The following is a 20824-nucleotide window of genomic DNA, read 5'->3' as shown; positions in this document are numbered from 1 at the left end:
TCTGAATGGTCCCGATCAGAGTTGCGGGGGAGCGCTCCCCCCCCTTTCGAACCCGCTCTCAATCCGCACTCCGGGCGGGAGTGGGTCGGCAGCGCGCTCTCGATAAAAAAATTTGCGCTCCCTGCCAAAATCGGGAGCGTCGCTCCTGTCGCTCTCGAGTGTTAAAATTTCGCTTCGGGAGCGATTTGAGAGACGCCAGGAGCGTTCCGCGGAAAAAAAAATCGCGGACGCGAAAAAAATTTAATTTAAAAAAAATTATATTTTAAAATCACATTGGGGCAAAAAACATTTCATTATCACTTGAATGAGTTGAGTTTAGCTGGAGAGCAAGAGCAAAGGAGCGAGGAGAAGCGAGGAGCAAGCGCTGAGGAGCAAGGAGCAAGCCTGCAAAGAGGTTAGTAACTTAGTAATTTAGTATTTTAAACCTTAGTTAGGTAGTAATTTAGTTTAGTTTAGTTAGTTTAATTTAGTTTAGTTTAGTTTCTTAACTTTATTTAGTACAAAAATCATGAATCTAAATTAAATTAATAAATTAAATTAATTAATCTAAATAAATTAAAGTAATTTTCTCATTCATATTCCCATTCCCATTCGCATTAAATTTTGCAGATTCAGAAGCCTACAAATATCAAACATCATGGACCTGGCTATATTTCTTGGCATTTTCCTCTTCTTGGTCCCTTTTATGGTTATTATGGTGCTGGAGAGTAGGAAACGGAGGGGCCAAAATGAAGAGGGGGATGAAGAAGCTGGAGAAAGTGGATTTGATGAAAACCCCAGTGAGGAGGAGCTGGAGGAGGGTGAACATGACTTTCAAAAAACTAAACAAGACCAAACCCCATTGTGGAAATATGTTAACAGGCCTGAAGCAGGGAGAGGGGGTGGAACCACTAAATTTCATTGCCCCCATTGCAACAATAATTATACAGGTTCATACACCCGTGCCAGAAAACACCTCTGCGGGAAAAGGCCATGGGATGGAGATAAACAAATAGGAATCAAAACTTGTCCAGCGGTGTCAGCAGCGGATAGAGCCAAATACATAAGGGAAGAGGAGGAAGCCCAATACAAATCTAAAAAATCAAGGGGTTTCTTTGAACCAAGCTCACAATCACAAGCACAAAGAACTCCTTCAACATCCTCCCAAGGCAGTGGATATGGAGGCACAGGGTCATTAGCTTTAAGGCGTAGAACCATATTAGATTTCCTTGATGAGGGGTGTAGGAATGATGTGGATTCAAAGGTTTACAGGTTTCTCTATGCATGTGGGATACCATTCAATGTTCTTCGCTCACCTTATTGGCACGAAATGGTTTCTGCCATAAATGATGCCCCTAAAGGATACAAGAGCCCTGGGTATGACAAGGCAAGAATTGTTGGACTTGATCACGAAAAAGCAAAAATATCACATTCTTTGAATAAAATGACAAGTTCTTGCACTGACCATGGGGTGTCCATTGTATCTAATGGATGGACAAATGTAAAAGGCAAGCCATTGATAAATGTTCTTGCTGTGTCTGTTAGTGGTGCCATTTTTCTAACTGCACATGATTACTCAAACAAGTTCAGGACCGCCATCAACATTGCAGAAGCATTACTTGAAACAATTGACCATATTGGGCCATACAATGTCATCCAAGTCATCACTGATAATGCTCCTAATTGTAAGGCAGCGGGAGCAATTATTGAGGATAAATACCCCAACATATTTTGGTCTGGATGTTTGGTTCACACATTGAACCTTCTGATGCATGATGTTGTCAAGAACAAAAATGCACAATACAAATGGATTGGTGATTTGTACAAGAAAGGCAAACAAATCATAAAATTTATTACAAATCATAGCAATACCCATGGCCTTTTCCGCAGTCACTTGAGATTGGAGTTGCTGAAGATTGCGAAGACCATATTTGGTAGCTATTACCTCACCTTCAGGCGCATTTTGAAGGTAAGAGAGTCATTGGCTAGCATGGTATCAAGTGCACATTGGTAGGTATTAAAGGAAAGGGCTACAAATGCAGCTGACAGGCGAGGTTTTGAACTGGTGGAGGAGGTCGCTCTTGATGGTCAGTTTTGGACAAGTGTGAGGCAAGTATTGGATTTCACCAAGCCCATTTATCACGTGATTCGGTTTGTAGATATAGATAAACCAGTGATTGGTGAGGTGTATGAGCAGAAGGATACCATGTTGGGGCAGATAAAAGATACTATTCATAATAGAGATCCCGACTTGTACAAACTGATTCATGATTGTGTGTGTGAACGGTGGAATAGACTTAATCTTCCATTACATTGCTTGGCGTATATCCTTACGCCAAAATACTACTCTACATCTTGGTTGGGCCAACCTGCACCAGGGGTGGGATTAGGACCAAACCCCATTTAGATGCAGAGGTAACTAGTGGATATTTGCAAGCATTAGAAAAGTTGATACCTGACAGGGAGGAATGTGCAGCTGTGTGCCTTGAAATAGGCAAATACTTCAGTGGCACTGGTTTGTTTGGTAACTTCCATGCAATGGAAGACAGAGACAGATTTGATTCGCTCACATGGTGGGAAACATATGGCGGCCAGGGACTTTTGCCAAAATTGGCAAAAAAAGCTCTATCACAGGTTGTAAATACTTCTTTTGTAGAGAGGTGTTGGAGCACCTATAGCTTCATACATAATGTGAAAAGAAACAAACTCAATGAAAACCGAGTAGAAAGCTTGGTTTATGTGCACTACAACTTGAGGTTGTTGAGTCATTACTGTGATCGGGCTTATGAGGATCCCACATATAAAATTTGGGACAATCACCCAGAGGATGACAATTTGGAGGACGACACTATACATCTTGAAGAATTGGAAGAGGAACTTATAAGGGATGAAGATGAAGCAGTTGCAGCAGCCATGCCACCTCCACCATCCAGTAGCAGTGCTCGAGTTCTGAGTCTTGTTCCTTTGCTGTCGCCACCTCCATCTACACGCTCACGTGGAGGGCATGTGCCTTCTAGTTTTCGCCGTCGGTCTATGCGGGAGACTCCTAGAAGACCACCATGACCTGCTTATACTCCTGGAGACTCTCGTGGCAAGGGCCACATGTAGAATTACAGTTTACTTGTCTTTTCTAGTTTCTATTAGTTTTCATAACTGTTGAGTCTTGAGTCCTTGACTCTTTCATATCATAATGATATTTTTTGTAAACAATATATGACTGTGACAATGAAAATTTGAAGTTTAGAGTTGGCAATTATAACTCATTGGTAATGATTGTGAATTATGAATATGATGCTTCGTGAAAGACTAAAGTTGTTTCATTTCATTTCATTATTCATGTTTCATTTTATAACATTTCATTTCATGTTAACAGTTAGAAGTTAGGACTTAGAAATATCTAAGAATCAAGATATTATTTCTTGTAATGGTTAAACTTAGCTTACAAGTACAACTTTGGTGATCAATGATGATAAATGTTATATATTGAATTTTCAATTTTGAAAGCTTGAAGTTGAAACTTTAAGATTGAATTTGATGAATCATGATTCACGAGACTCATTGAGGTCGCAGTTGTAATATGTATTTTACCAACTTGTGGACATGGTTGATGAAGATTATAACTTCTAGATGATTGATGTGATATGGTTCAATGATCAATCTATGTTTTTTTATGTTTTTTATATCTAATTCATCATTCTACATGTTTTTGTTGACATATATGTAATTAAAAAATATAAAAATATATATATTTTAAAAAAATCACTTTGGGATTCGCTCCCAAACCGGGAGCTTCTGAAAATGTCGCTCCCGCTCTCGCTCCCCGCTCTCGCTCCCCGCTCTCGCTCCCCGCTCTCGCTCCCCGCTTTCGCTCCTGCTCCCGCTCCCTGCTTTCGCTCCCGCTCCCAAGTAACATAGGTCCCGATACTTAGGATGGTTTAGTTGTCTACTCTCATGATTCAGATGTCGATATGGAGCTTTTTTGGTTTGATTTCTCCTTACTGGGCATGTGACAATTTTTATATTTTCTTCTGGCAAAGATGTTGTTGAGATGGTTATGGAACATTCACTTGGGATGTTCATTGTCTGAACTTCAACATCTACATGTGTCGTTTCTTCAACTGACTTGTCTTCTTGAGTTGTCATATTCACGGGATCGGTATTCGTTCCCTTATTTTCAACTTGAACGGTTGCGACTGGAGATTCTGATACTTCTACTTGAGTGACTTATTCCAACTTATCTTTTAATGCTTTCTTATCCTCCTTAAGTTTCTTAGTTTGATTGAGCAGACTTTGATTATGGTTTCTCAGACGTAAAATTTCTTTGGTTCTTGATTCATCAACCTTATTTTCAGTGTTTTGAATTTTAAGATTTTCATCTTTTAGATCTTTGATTTTTTCTAATAAATTTTTATTAAGGTTCTTTAAATGTAAATTTTCCTCTTTTTGTTGTGATAAATGCTGCTTGAGTTCTTTCTTTGAGACTTTAGTCTTCTTCACTTGTGCCAGTGATTTTTCGACGTGGTCCTTGAGACGAGAAATTTCTTCGTTCTTGTCCATTATTTCTTTGTAATGTATATCCACAAGATTTTTATGTTCGCGTTCTAACACTTCCTTGCTTTGTTGAATTTTGGCTATTTTGTCATTCTCTTGATCTTTTAGCTGCACTTTCTCGGTACACTGGATAACATCATTTTGTGGAAGTGATGATGGATGTAGAGAATCGAAGAAGGAATCCATTCTCTTTCTCTTCTCAATTCGTCGCTCAAATATTGTAAATAATTGTTCTATATCTCTTGTGATTGATTGTCTTTGTTCCTTACTCATGGATTCCATATTTTTTCTTTTTCTTCACTTTTGTTCACTCTTTTAATAAATTTTTTATATAATAATAAATTTTTTATTTAATATATATAATTATAAATTATATATATTATATAATTTTAATTTATATATATTATAAAATTATAATTATATAAAATTTATATATACTTTTTTGAGACCCGCTTTTCCTTTTATATGTAACTATATAAGGCTTATATAGTATCCCTTTTTATAATTATAATAATATTTTTTTTTCTCAGAAAATTTGGATGAGACGTGACTCTTGGTACGGTCACAATCTTTAGATTTGAATGATTAAAATTATTTAGATCACACCTTTTTTCTCCAATGTTATCAAAATATCTTTTACTTTTAAAATACCATGGGAAATTACCATGGGTTGTTTCTAAAACCTCGGTTAATGTTCTCCACGTAAAATGTAAAACTTACCACTGGTTTTTAAAACCACGGGCAATTACCATTGGTTTCTAAAATACCATGGGCAATTACCATGGGTTGTTTCTAAAACCTCGGTTAATGTTCTCCACGTAAAATGTAAAACTTACCATTGGTTTCTAAAACCACAGGCAATTACCATTGGTTTCTAAAACCACGAGCTTCTCCACATAAAAAGTCTTAAATATACTTGAAAAAATTCCTGCTTAACTTTATTATGCACATTTTATCAATAATGTAAAACTTTTATATATATATATATATATATTTCACTTTTGTTTGTTTGTTTGTTCAGAATATATTATTTCCTTTCCTCCTCTTTTTTTTTTATATACCCTTCTTTTTTATTCTTTATTATTATTATTATTATTTTTTAAATAGTAGCAAATGGCCAAAGACCTAAAAAATGGAGAATCTCCCAATGTGTGGTGAAACGCTTCAATTATGACAGCAACAAAGTTGATGATAGGTTGATAGCCAAAGGCTTGGTGATCAACCAAACATGGCTCTAATACCAAATGAAGCGAACAAAGTTCCTTCTTAAGATTAATTACTCCAGAATACTTGGAATATCAAGATATCCATGAAGATATAAATATTATATATTAAATATATGAATAAGAATGAATGATGATGAATTACAAATGAAAATGAGAGGCTTGCTTATATACCAAGCAAGTGTCTCTTCATGAAGAGTCATGTCTCAATTAGACATGCCTCTTCAACCTAATTACTACTTAACTAACTATTATTTATGATTATTATCTTTTACATTATATTTATATTATTTATATATTTTATTCGTTACATCTGCACTGGAAGACTGTGACGCTTCTGCGTGAGCCCTTCTGGCTCTGCGTCGGCCTTTCTGGCCGAGCGTCAACCCCTCCTGGGTCTGCACTGCCTCCTCCTGGTCTCTCTGCCTCTCTGCCGCTGATCCTTGTCTTGGAGAAGATACTCCAACCCAACTATCCCTACCCCTCACTGCAAAAGCTCACTATCGAAAATCTCCCGGCAGTTGCTCTGCTTCAGAAAATCGATTCTCTGAACTCCTTCTGTGTGTCTTTCCAAATGACCCTCAAGCCTCCTTAAATAATCTCCTCGTTGACATTCAACGACCCAGATTAGAAGCTAATCAATGGCTAAGATCATTTTTGCTTGATCCTTGTCTTCTTCTAGAAGTTACACCCACAATTAGATTAATACCCATTAATTATTTTATTTTCCTAAGTTTAGACTTAGGGTCCCATTAAAAATAATTAGTTATTTTAATAAAATTGTTTTTGGGTGGAATTTCCCAAAACGCTTTCTGAGTTCTTTGGAATATATGTGCTCAAGCCTCCCTGCAAAATTTGAGACTTAGAGCACATCCGATGCTACCAAAAATCAACACACAAGACTAAATTGTACTGACATTAGTAGTCTTCGGAACATCAGTTTGTTGTTTCTGTTCTAAATATGTAGCTTGATTGAGTTGTCTACTCTCGTGATTCAGATGTTGATAAGGAATTCTAGTGATTTGATTTTCCCTTATCTTGTTTGTGTCGTTTTCTTGATTTATTTGAAGTACCTGATTTCCTTTAGTTATGGAAGTTGAATGGTTAATTTCTGGATCTTCACTTGAATCTTTTGTTGCTGGCACTACAACTTCTGAGTACATCTTTACTTCAACTAGTTTGTCCTCTTCTTGAGTTGCGACATTCATTGGATCAGTATTTGTTGTTTTTTCGTCAACTTGAATTTCTACATTTGATGCTCCCTTCTCGATAAGTTGTTGTACCTTGTTTTCTAATTATTTCTTGTCTTTCTTAAGCTTCTTAATTTGCTTCAGTAATTTTTCACTATGGTCTTTAAGTCGAGAAACTTCTTCATTTTTGTCAATGGTGATCTTGTCAATTTCTCTTTTGCATTTTTGTAGTACTTTTTTACCTTCTTGAAAAATTATTTTTGAAATATCTTGTATGTCTTCTGGTGTTACTGGATTTGGCTTCAGTGTAACATGCTGGAGTGTTATTTTCTTCTTCCTATAGGAAAATTTTACAAACTTCATTTTCGTATTTAAGATGAAGGATCCTAGAGTTTCCATCCAGGGTGAACCCAAAATAATGTCACCTTGATTGCTTCATAGGGTTGAACTGAGAATTGTGATATAAATGTATAATCCTCAATTTTAACTGTAAATGGTTATGTCATATTTTTTGTTGCCAAAAAGGTCTAATTTTTCGATTATATTTGACTCCGGAATCACTAATTGGTTTGCGATTTTAGGCGTCATATAATTTCTATCTTCAACAGGTGAGATAGCAAGTGACACCATTTCTCACAATAGACCCTTTAATTCTAAATAGCACTGAAGCATAATTATGTGAGGTTTCTAGAAATCTTCCTTCCTTTATTACCGAACCAGATTCTATTTTTGCTTGTCCGTAATTTTTTTGTCAGCGACACTGATATATTCCTCCTATGGAAGAACCACTTCTCCAATATATATAACTTGATCTTTGCTTACTCTATATATCTTTTCAATAATTTTATAACTTGATTTTTTGTTTTTGTTTTTAATTAAAACTTTTAATAATACTTTTTAAGGTTACCTCTTCACCTTTTTACTTCAATATTAAAATGTCTTTATTTTTTCCTTTTTTTTTTAGAATTTTTAGTTACTTTAAATAATATTTTTTTATTAAGTCACTGTTTCTAAACCACCTTTTTATAATTTTTTTTATGGCTCCAACTCTAACTGAATGGAGAGGCACTGTATGAATGGTACTGATACCCCGAATCACTGCACGAGAGTTTACGCGAATGTACGAATGCGTTGTGGAGTTGCAGTGACTGTTACAATGCTTCTTAGATTTTGCTAACCACACAACGAAACCCTCGAGATAATGTGGAATGATAGTGAGAATGAAGACTGTTTCAATTCTCCAATCCATGGAATTGATGCAGCTCTTTATATTTTAATTAGGATAGTTCGAACCGGACAAATCATTGAATTAATTGCAGGTTATACAGGTCAATGATTGTATTGTTTTTTCGAATGGACGCGCCCTTTGAGCAAAAGTCGTGACCTTGCACAAGCATCACACTTCGATACGACTTAGTATCTATGAACTGGGCACAAATTCTTTAGTCGGAAAATTGAGATAAAACGATAAGAAACGACAACTTAGGGAAAAACAAGTTCGTTGTTGGACACGTCGATCGTGCAACTTTATAGTAGCTGTGCGAGGTAGCAACGTGCAGCTATGGACAACAGTGGCTGGAGAAGTTTTGACTTCCATGGCGGTGTGAGAACACTGGCCCCTGGGCTATGTTGGCCAGTCGGTGGTCTGTCGTGCGGATGGATGGTTGGCTAGGTAAGGGTTGATCCAGTGGCGGTCAGTGTTGGCAATGTCAACTGTAGTTATCAGCGTTTGTTGTTTTGCTTTTTTTTCAAATTATACATTTATATAATGTTTTTTTATTGGTTTTATTTTTATTTTTTTTATAATTCTTTTATAGTTAATTTTTTTAATATTCTCTCTGTTTTTTTATTTTATATTTTATATATATATATAAATTTGTTTTTTTTTTTTTTTTTTTTTGAATTTTTGGATTTTTTTTTTGCAAGTGGCCAAGGGCCTGACCAAAAATGGAGAAACTCCAACTCGTGTAGCGAAACGCTTTAGTTGCGACGACAAGTTGATGGCCAAAGGTCGGGATCTGCCAACGTGGCTCCGATACCAAATAGGTTAAATATTCTGGAAGACTTGGAATATAAAGATTTCCATTGACTCTTGAGATACAAGAAAATATATATATATTAAAATGTATGAATAAGAATGATGTTACAGTTGAGAGTGAGGGTTCTGTATATATAGCAGTGTTGCACTAATTGGGAAAAAATCTTTAATCGTGATTTAAAAAAAAAAAAACGATTAAATCGGGCGATTTAATCGCAAAATTTTTTTTTAGCCGTTTTTTTTTTCGAAAAAATCGCAATTTTTTCGGTAAAAAGCGTGGGCCCATCAGGCAACGTGTGTTTATTAGGAAAAACACGATTTTTTTCTTTTTTCCATTTGGACAACAGAGGGTGCGCTGGGGTTTGGAGACTTGGAGATTTTGGAGCTAAAACAACTAACTGGAGGAGAAAATTGAAGAGTGAGCTAAGGAGGACTCGAGGAGACACATTATCTCCATAAAACTGGTATGGGCACCAACGTTTTGTGTTTTCATTGTTTTGTGACTTGGTTTTTGTTTTTTTCTATGTTTTTGGTTGGGTTTGGAATGGGGTTTTTGACATTTGTCCAATGTATTTTTTTTTTAGTTTTTTTTTGGTTGGGTTTGGAATGGGGTTTTTCACTTTTGTCCAATGTATTTTTTTAGTATTTTTGGTTGGGTTTGGAATGGGGTTTCTTAAATTGTATGTAATTTTTTTATAGTTTTTGTACAATGTAAATAGTAAAATACTAAATTGTAAGTTTGTAACTTGTAAATACTAAATTGTAATCCTTATTTTCCCATAGGTTCGTCGAAACACCATTGAAGTTTTCAATTTCAAAGTTCAAAATCAAACATGCCAAGGAAATTGGACCCTTTCTGAGAATTTGGTGAACCTGATGCTCTGAATGATAGAATGAACTTGTCTTGCAAGTTGTGTGGGCACCATATGTCCGGGGGGGTGTATAGATTGAAGTATCACCTTGCACAAATCCTTGGATTTGATGTAGGGCCTTGTACAAAGACAAATCCTGAACTCATTTGAAGAGCCATGAAAGCATTGGAAACTTTAGACCACAATAGAGAGGCCAAAGCAGAAATGAAGAGGCAACTAAAAAAGTCAGTTGAACAAGGAAGTGGCAGTGGTTCTACTGCAGCATCAACCAACCAGGTGTGTTCCTCGAACCACACCTGGTTCACAGCCATCTATCAGTTCAATGCTAAAAAAAACTGAGAAAGAACAAGCTGACAAGTTGCTGGCAAAATTTCTCCTTTGGAGTGATATTCCTTTCAGCATTGTAAGGAATAATCCATTTTTCCAGCCTGCTGTTGATGCTATTGCAACTGTTGGCCCAGGGTACAAAATCCCTTCTTATCATGACATGAGAGGCCGAATTCTTCAAAATGAAAAGCTTGACTGCACCAAAAGATTGGAGGATTTTAGGGGATCATGGGCACAAACAGGATGCACTGTGATGTCAGATGGTTGGACTGACCAAAAGGGGAGAACCCTTATAAACTTCTTGGTTAGTTGTCCCAAGGGGACTATGTTTATCAAATCTGTTGATGCATCTGCACAAATCAAAGATGCAAGAACTTTATGTGATTTGCTGGATGTGTTTATTTTGGAGGTGGGTGCAGAAAATGTTGTCCAAGTCATAATGGACAATGCTGCAAATTATGTTGCTTCTGATAGGTGCTTATGGACAGGCATCCTACTGTATTTTGGACACCTTGTGCTGCACACTGTATTGTTTGATGTTGGAGGACATAGGGAAAATTCCCTTTGTCAAAGATATTGTTGAGTCATCCAAAAGCATTACAAAATTTATATATAATCATACATTTGTGCTTAACTTGACGAGAAGATTCACCAACAACAAAGAGTTGGTGCGCCCCGCCATTACACGGTTTGCCACCAGTTTCATATGTCTTCAATCCCTCTTGAATTCTATGTGGGACGTAAAGAGAATGTTTCTTTCAGAGGAGTGACGTGCTTTGCCAATGAGCCGCAAACCAGAGGAAGAGGCCATATGCAGACTAGTTTCATACTAGGAAGACTTCTGGGCGGGAGTGCAGGAGGTGTGCGCCGTTATTGAACCTTTGGTAAAGGTTTTTGGTTAGTTGATGGTGAGAAGCTCGCAATGGGCTATTTGTATGAGGCCATGGATAGGGCCAAAGAATCCATTCGGGCCTACTATGATGATAAGGGAGATGAGGGGTTTCAGAAACAACTCCTCCTATGGGGAGTGATTGATGAACGATGGAACAACACATCCATCGTCCCATTCATGCTGTTGGGATTTTCCTGAACCCTGTATTTTCTTACGCATGTAGGTTCGTATTTGATGCTGAGATCATGGATGGATTCTTATCCTGTGTCCAGAGGATGGTGCGATCTCCAGCAGAACGTACAAAAATCTCTAAAGAAATTGAGACATATAGGATGGCAGGTGGCACATTTGGCTTTGACATGGTTGTGACTGATAGGACGATTAAAATGCCAGGTATTTTTTAGTTTGTTTCAAATTTCATTGTCTCTTCAAATTCCATTTCTTTTCTTATGTTTATTTAAAATTTTATTTGTAATTTTATTGTAGATACATGGTGGAGAATGTATGGTGCCAGGGTATCCCTTCTGCAAAAGCTTTCCATTCGAATCCTCAGCCAAACATGTAGCTCCTCAGGATGTGAGCGCAACTGGAGTGTATTTGAAAAAATACACAACAAGAAGCGCAATAGGTTAACACTTAAAAATTTATAATATTGCAAATTTCCAAATAAATTTTTGAATTCATTAAACAATATTTTTTTTATAATTATTATTTCATGATCTTTGTACAGGTTGGAGTCTTAGCGACTTAATGACATGGTCTGTGTCTACTACAGTCTTCGATTGTGGGTGAGGCAACTTGAGAGGACACCTGATATGGAGGCCATCTCATTGGATGGGATTGACACCATTGCTGCATGGAGGGTTGAGGCTGAGAGGCCTCTCATGGAGTCTGCTGATGATTGGTTAGTGTAGGATGTAGTGGAGGGGGAGGAGGAGGAGGAGGAGTTGGAGCAACAGGAGGAGGAGGTGACACCACCTGCCCGGGCTACACCTGCCACTAGTAGAGGACGTGGTCTACCTCCTATAGCTCCTACTTCTAGTTTTTCAGCGTCTAGAGCATAGCAGACTCCACTGCCAACTCCACAAGCACCAACATCTACATCTAAAGGGAAAGGGAAAGCTATGGCATTTTCTCGTAAGAGGGGCAGAGGAAATCAATAGTATTAGACTTTAGTTATTTTGTTCATTTCATTGTTTCTGACATTATGACTCATGAGATACATTGTTATATTTTTTGTTGATATTTTGAGGCTGAGTTGGGACTCAGGAGTCAGGACTTACTATTCAGGACATGATTCACTGTTATGTGTGATTTTAGCACTAGAAATGATATTAAACATCTTATATATTAGTTCTTTTATCATATTTATGTGTCAATGTATTTATTTTATGTTGTAGATGGTTTAGATATTAAAAAAATTGAAAAAAAATGAATATTTTGTACCAAACGATTTTTTCCTATTTTTTCCCTGCGCCGAATTAATCCCGATAATGATTAGTGCAACATTGATATATAGCCAGGTATGTACCCTTTCACGAACGGCCATGTCTGTAGAGACATGCCTCTTTGCTTAACTAATTATTATTTTAATTACATTTTATTGTGATTATTACTTATTATCTATATTTATTACTTTTACATAATTATGTTCATAACATGTTCCCTCTTATTATCTCTCCTTTTTGGTGAGTATCCATGCTTCTTATCAGTAATATACTGATCTTGTTTAGTAACCTCAAATGGTCAGTTCTTAAAAAACATAGTAGTTACAATAGGGATCTCACCACCTTCTTTTTCAGAGTCCAAACTTAAGCTGAATTAGCTTCTGGTAATGGATAATGTTTTACTTGATAAAGAAGTTTTCATTATTTTGTCTACTTCCTACATAGGAATGATTGGATATGATTTTTAGGTGTGTATAAGTTTTCTATTTAGATTTTATGTTTGGGTCTGCAGGATGTTTATTGTATATTAAATTTTCACAAACAATGCCCTTGTTTTATCAACAATTGCTGAAAACTCAAGGGGATTCTTTTGTTCTACAATTGATCTATTATATTTTTGCATTCTACATTTGTAGAGGTAATGCACCCTCAAACTTCTGAAAGTTTTTTCTTTCATTTTGAGTAGTTCCAACATGCATCCATTCTTTTGTCTTAACATGGATCAATTAAGAAACAGTAGCTGATATGAGCACACAATATATTTCAGATATATGAATTTGGAATCTTGGGTTAATTCAGTGATCACAAAAGTTATAACCAAAAGGAAGATTTGCAATTCTTTCATCAGAGATCAGATAAATAGGCATAAAACTCTATGGTTTTCATCAGGGCCTCAAAATCCTTTGTTTGTTCACACATCCAAAATATTTTCCAGACAAATCTAAATTCAGTGTAACCTGATCTGCTGGAAGGAGCAGAAATCAGGCTAACATATCAAAATTTTAGCAGAATTTGTGTAGATTCCATACAATTTAGGTTTTTATCTAGTTGTCAAGAATTGTCAAAAATATTAGGTGTCTATAATTTGGGTAAAACTTTTAATTGATTGATCAAAACTAAATTGCCCTAATTCACTGGAAATATATTTCAGGGTGTCATAAGATAAGCATTTTATTGATTGATCCATTTGTCCTGCTTGCAGTTATTCTTCTTTTCCGAGAGAAATTCCTGGAAACTTATGTCCATAACATAGGTACATTATGCATGTAAACTTTAAGTTAGTCATACCCCTTTTTTGATCAAAGTTAATACGTGTTTGTACAGCTGCATGAGAGACGTATCAGTGCCTAATCCTGTTTTTATTTTTTGCCAAAGAAAAAAGAAATCAGAATATACATAGACTTAGCCTAAATCCTACAGCCAAAAAGAGGTAGCCATAAGCCTCTACACACAGTCCTGATCAACATGGTTACAGGCTTCCACCATCATTAAGCAAAAAAGAACAAGTAGGATAAAGCTTTACATCTCAATAAGATCAATCTTCTGTTACAAACAACTTTAAGAGATTCTGTGAACATCAGAAAAATTATAATCTTTTGACAGCTTATTAGCCTTGAAATTTAATTCTTTAGATGTGGCTAAAAGAGTGTTCCAAAAACTGACTTATTGCCTCTGTGACCCTGCTCATAATAGGAGATGAGGCTATATTTTGGATTCTACAGTTCCTGTTGGCCTAATCTATCATTATTTTGGAATGTCCCAAGAGTTGGAGGTTTTCCAAACCTCTGTCTACTGAATGTTTTAAAAGCATCAATTGACTATAAAATTCAGCTCTATCATTGGAAGCATCGCCAGCATATAATTTCCAGTGGAATAGTGATGAGAATTGAGAAAAAGGAGAGCTCCTGCAACACAGATATCTGGGGTTCCTTGTCTATCCTTATCAAAGTAACCCAAGCAAACTCCTGATTTATGTGAACTTCTCTGATGACCCGTTGGGCTTTTATTGAGGGAGGTTTCCAGCTTCCTTGAAAATAAATACTTATCTTGTGGGCTGCTTGAAAAATTGGGATGATTTTTTCCATTAAATTTGTTTTATTTATGGTTAGCGGACAACCCCAAAGTGCAAAACAGTGCGGAGTTTTAATATTGCTTAATCCTGTTCTACATATGAGGATGTTTGTAATTGTTTTGCATTGATCATTTCCTCCCATCTCTGTTGACTCCTTTTGGTTCCCACTGCACTATTGTTGGGTTGTTGAAAGTTTGGATTTATATAACAGGTAAAATTCTTTTTTGCCATTATATTTTTTAGTGACTTTGAGTCCAAGTCCAATGCTTTTTTACTAAACTTGAAGATGTCTGTGTGCACCCAATCTTTTATCAGACGTGACTGTTGCTTGCATTTAATACTTTCTTTCTTTTATTATATTTTCTGCTTGCTCATTTTGGATAAATTTTGATTTCCTCATTCCTTTGACTGAAATAGGGAGCACCACAGTTCCAAAAGCTATGACTGAAATGGACGAAGATGGAGGAATAAGTCCTTCCCATTCAGATGATGGTTCAGAAAAGCAGCAACAGAGCAGTTATTCTGATGAGAGTGAAGACATTGCCAGTCTGCAGGACAAATGCCCATCCTTCAATCAAGCTTCACCTCATGCATTGGAAACATCGTCAAGTAAAGCAAAGGCAGAAAATGTCATTAATGGAAAAGGAGTTTTAGAGAGTGCAGGCTCTTTATTGTCCTCTGATGAAGCAGCAAACCGGCAAAATTATGGACAGGAAACTCAGATGCATGAAAGTGGTGGAAGCTCTGGTAAAAAAAGGCGCAGCAGATGGAATTCTATGCCCGAAGAGGGAGTAGTAACAAATGAAGGTGAATGTAGTAGTAAGAAGAAGAAATCAAGATGGGCTACAGAAGAACATAAAATTTCAATGCTAGGGCAAACAAAACTCCCAGAGGTGATGGGGTTAAGTGGTAAGAAGAAGAGATCAAGATGGGATACAGAGGAACCAAAAATGTCAATGCTAGGGCAAAGCAAACTTCTAGATTTTATGAAGGAGTTTGTTGTAGATCCTGAAGTGCAGGAACTAAAGCTGAAGCTCTACATGATCAACTGGAGACTTCGGACTGGAAATGCTATTGTTGAGTCAAGCAATGGGAAAAGATCTCCCTCCCCAGAGCCTATATATAATAATTTGGGGATGAGAATCAATACAAGGGAGGTTAGAGCCAGAGAAAAGCTCATACGGGAAAGAGATATGATAATTGCAAGGTTGAATGCAAAAATCACTGCCTTAAGGCCACCTGCAGATTCTAAGAAAATTGTCATTGTTAAGCCACGCAAAAAAAATCCAGACAAAAAAAAGCCACACGAAAAAATTTACGTACCTGTTAAGGAATACCCTGGGTACAACTTCATTGGGCTTATCATAGGGCCCCGTGGTAATAACCTGAAAAGAATGGAGCAAGAATCTGGGGCTAAGATACTACTAAGAGGGAGAGGATCCAGAAGGGAAGGATCAGAGAGGAAAGATCCAAAGCCAGACCCATCAGATGATGAAGACTTGCACGTTATCGTAGAGGCAGATGATGAGACTGCTCTGGAGAAGGCTTGTACTATGGTTGAAAAATTGCTTGTGCCTGTAGAAGAAGGAAGCAATGAACTCAAACGGGCTCAACTGTTGGAATTGGCAAACATTAAAGGCACCGCCAAAATTTCTATTTGTAGATTTTGTGGGCAGGAAGGTCATTTGCTAGCCTTTTGTCCAGTGAGGAAGAAAAGTCTAGAGAAGGTACCATCGCAGGGCACAAAAGTGGATATCACGAATGACCATGATTTATGCTTTGAAGTTTGAACATGGAACAGGGAAATTGGCAGCATCTATGGGGAAGAGTGGGTCTGGGTTTCCAAGACAGTCCATTCAACCACTGAGTCCCACCGGCATTTATATGTCATCTTTAGCTCAAGCTGGAGGACTGGAACACCCACAAAATGGAAATGCTCGAATAGGACCTGAGGTAATGAGGGTATCGACAGAAAAGAGGGGGTCTGACATTCCAATTCAGTCCTCTCAACCAATAGGTTTTACAGACAGTTATATGGCATGGTTAGCTGGAGGCTTGGAACACCCAGAAAGTGTAAATCCTGGAATAGTACCTGGGAAAGTGTCTGTGGAAAAGAGTGTGTCTGGGCCTCCAAGACAGTCCACTCAACCACTGGGGCTTACAGACAATTATATGAAATGGTTACCTGGAGGCTTGGAACGCCCAGAGAAGGTAAATACTGGAATAGGACCTGAGATAAGGAAGGTATCTATTGAAAAGAGTGGGTCTGGGTTTCCATGGCAGTCCACTGAATCTCTGGGTCTTACAGACAATTATACGTCATGGTTAACTGGAGGCTTGCAACACCCAGAAAGTGGGAAAGATGGAATAGGATCAGAGATAAATAAGGTTTCTTTGGAAACGAGTGGGTCTGGGATTCCAAGACAGTCCACTCAACCACTGGGTCTTAGTGACAATTATCGGTCATGGTTAGCTGGAGGTTTGGAACACACAGTAAAGGGAAGTGCTGGAATAGGACCAGATATAAGCAAGGGTGATTATGCACAGATATCATGGAATCCTTCAACTAGGCCTGTATCATCATCTCCTTATAATCTTTATTCTAATAACAATGGTTCTGGCATGCCACACCATAGTGTCAATCCTTTGCAAGGAGGTACTTTCAACAGTCTGCCAGCTACTTCATATCGTACATATGATCTATATGAGATGCCACTCCATTCAGCAGAATCATCTAGTGGCATGCATGGGCCGCCTAGATCTCAACCATTGCTAGGCAATGTCCATGATTCCGCGACGTCAAAATTAAATTTCCATTCAGCTGATGCCATGAGCCATTTTTCTCCAAACCAATCCAGGATTTCTACATATCAGCACTATGCACCTCCATCAGTTCCATCGGGCAGTGCATATTCCAGTCAACATTACAAGCTTCATTATTGAGAGGTTTGGGTACTACTCCATGGCCTTCTAACTTTTTTCCTTCTGGATATGAGAAGAAAGCTGTGGAATTGGAATACGAAAGATTTTTATCTGAAATGGTGCTGTGACATGAGAACATTTCAGGGATATATAATATTTCATTCTAAGACTAAAATTTGAGCATCTATATCAAACAGAAGTAATTAATCTTTGATTGAATTTTTACAAAGTAAATTACCTTCATTGTCTACTTCTGAATTTTTGCGAGCAAAATATTGATAAGAAAGCGGTGATTTAGTTCAACCAGGATGCACACTTTGTACTATTGGAAATTTAGCAAAATCTTTGAGGTACTAGAGAAAATGACATCTAAGGTTATTGATGAAGGCCAGATATTTGGCAGTGTTTTGAAAGATTCCTCCAGTTCCTTTCAATACATCTTGTAACTACACAACTTACCAACAAAGTTGTTCCAATGTTTCTGCAGTTATAATATTAGCACAGAGTTGCTTTGGATCATGTTGAATGTGTTTCTGGAATTACAACATTGAGTGTCTTGGCACTTAGCTGTCCATTGCCTTTTCATTCCCTTTTTATTCTCTCTTCTTGAAGGTGAATATCGGTGCTACTTATGAATAATATGTTGATCCTATTTTGTAGACTGAGATAATTGGCCAGTTTCTTGAAATGCATAATGGTTACAATGTGAATCTCATCATCTTTTTGAGAGTCCAAACATGTCTCCTGTGTGATGTGTCCTATTTCTGGGGTTGACGAGTCATGTGTTGGATGCTTGTATCCATGTGTCCTCTATGACCTCTGTCCACTTGTCATGTGACTTAAGTGTTCACCCGGGCCTCAAAATGCTTTGTTTTAAGAAATTTTTTCACCAAAGATAATTTTATCTTATTGTTTACTGTAGAGTTAGAAGAATATGCTGTTTTGAGCTGAACCTAATACATGAATCATGTAGGTTGGCCAAATTAATCACTGATAAATTAGTATACATTATTAGTCACACAAATGCTGTGATTCTTTCGAACTGTTATCTATATGGGTTATTTAGACTTATTTTCTTATTTCTCTGGGGTTGTGCAACTCATCATCGTTGGAGCTGTGCCTCTCACCTATATTTGGCATAGTTCTTCTCTGGCTGTTTTAGATAACTTGGTTCATACCAAGTGGTGTTATAACAAGTAGATTCTTGGATTGGCACTTTTAGGAATGGTGATCACGCATCCATAGCTTTTTCTAGACAAATTCACATTCAATGAAAAATGATTTGCTAGGAGGAGATATTAGGCTAACATATCAAAATTTTAGCAGATTTGGTGTAGATTTTTAGGATCACATCTCATACAATTAAAGTTTTTCATTTAGCCACAAGGCATTGCCAAAAGTATTAGGTTTCTATTTTGAGTAAACCATTTTATTGATTGATTGAATCTAAGTTTGATGGTTGACCTAGTTCATTGGATTTTTTTTTCAGAATGATTGATCCAATTGTTTTGCTTGCAATTATTCTTATTCTGCTGTTTATTTGGTTTTCCAAGAGAAATTCCTGAAAACTTAGGTTAATAACTTAGGCACATTATGCATGCAAATTTTTGTTAGTCACCCCCTTTTTTTATCATAGTTAATAAGTGTTTGTACAACTATTTGAGAGACTTATGAGCGGCAGATCTTGTTCCTTTTGTTTTCTAAATAAAAGCATATACCAGAATATACATAGAATTGGCCAAACAGCTACAGCCCAAAAGTGGTAAGCTATAAGCCTCCCTTCAAGAATCTTGTTTGACATAGTTACAGTCTTCTGCCATCATTAAGCATAATAGAACAAACAGGTAGCCCTTTACAGTTCTATAAGTACAATCTTCTGTTACAAACAGCCTTCAGAGATTCTGTAAATATCAGAAAAATGTTGACCTGTGTCTTTAGTCTGGCCCTCAATATCAGAAATAATTAAAAGATGACTTTGTCAGTTCTGAGATGTGCACATTGTCTTTAAATTCCTGCTCAATGAGAGTGATTTCCTGCAATGAAAGGGCATCTTTTGACAGCTTATCAGCATTGGAACTTATTCTCTGTAGATGTGGCTAAAAAAGAGTTCTAAAAATGGACTTATTCCCTCTGAACTCTGCTCAGAATAGGAGATTAGTCTATATTTTGGATTCTACAGTTCATGTTGGCCCAATCTATGATCATTTTGGAATCTCGCAAGACTTTGAGCTTCTCCAATCCTCTGTCTACTGCTTGTTTTAAAAGCAGCCAAAGAGCATAGAATTCAAATCTATTATTGGAATTTGGAAGCATGGCCAGCACATAATTTCCAGTGGAAATAATTACGAGAATTGAGAAAAAGGAGAACCCCTGCAGCACAGATACCTGGGGTTCCTTGGCTAGCCCCCATTGAAGTGACCCAAAGAAATCATCTGATTTATGTGAATTCTCTGATGACCTTTTGGGCTTTTATTGAGGGAGATTTCCAGCTTCCTTGAAAGAAATTCTTATCTTGTAGGCTGCTTGACGAATAGGGATGGTTTTGTTCTTGAAAATCAGTTTATTTCTGGTTAGCCAAAGACTCTAAAGGATAAAACAGGGCAGAGCTTTAGTATTGCTTAATTCTGTTCTAATATAAGGATGTTTGTAATTGTTTTGTATTGGTCATTTCCCCCCTGTCCCTTTTGTCTCCTCCCTTTTATTCTCATAGCACTATTGTTGGGTTGTTGAAAGTTTGGATTTATATCACAGGGAAAGTTTGTTTTCAGTGTTATATTTTTCAGCGGCTTTGAGCCAGAGTGCAATGATTTTTCATTTGACTAGAAAAAGTCTGTGCACACCCAATCTTTTATCAGACAAGACTGGTTCACATCTTATATTTTCTGCTTGCTGATATTGGAAAAAATTTGATTTTCTCATTAATTAGATGCCATTGACTGAAATATGCAGCATCACAGTTCCAAAAGCTATGACTGACATGAAAAAGCATGGAAGAATATCCGTCCCATTTGGATGATGGTTCAGAAAAACAGTAACATAACTATCATTCTAAGAGTGAAGACATAGCCAGTATATGGGAAACTGCCTATCCTTCAATCAAGCTGCACCTCATGCATTGGAAACACCCACAAAGATTAAAAACTGTTTCAGAAATGTCAATAATGGAAAAGGAGATTTAGAGAGTGCAGATGCTTCAGAATTGTGTAATGAAGCAGCAAACCGGCACAATTGTGGAGAGGAAACTTGGAGACATTACGGTGGTGGAAGCTCTGATGAAAGGAGGTGCAGCAAATAGGACATTATGCCCGAGG

The 20824-nt window shown here is 37.0% G+C and overlaps 1 pseudogene across 1 annotated transcript in view; it reads left to right on the top strand.

The window, feature by feature from the left end:
• Positions 1 to 17702, top strand: part of LOC149192338 (uncharacterized) — a 70549-nt pseudogene extending 52847 nt beyond the window's left edge. Inside the window, exon 2 of the transcript XR_016254346.1 lies at positions 15009 to 17702. The product of XR_016254346.1 is annotated as an uncharacterized LOC149192338 (transcript). The remainder of the gene's footprint in view (positions 1 to 15008) is intronic.
• The last annotated feature ends 3122 nt before the right edge of the window (positions 17703 to 20824 follow it).

Source organism: Pinus tabuliformis, chromosome 2_2, assembly GCF_031772625.1.
Source record: "Pinus tabuliformis cultivar Carrire ecotype Pingquan chromosome 2_2, CPIR1, whole genome shotgun sequence".
Taxonomy (NCBI): Eukaryota; Viridiplantae; Streptophyta; class Pinopsida; order Pinales; family Pinaceae; genus Pinus; species Pinus tabuliformis.
The sequence above is the reverse complement of the archived record's forward strand: the minus strand, read 5'-3'. Positions and strand labels throughout refer to the sequence as shown.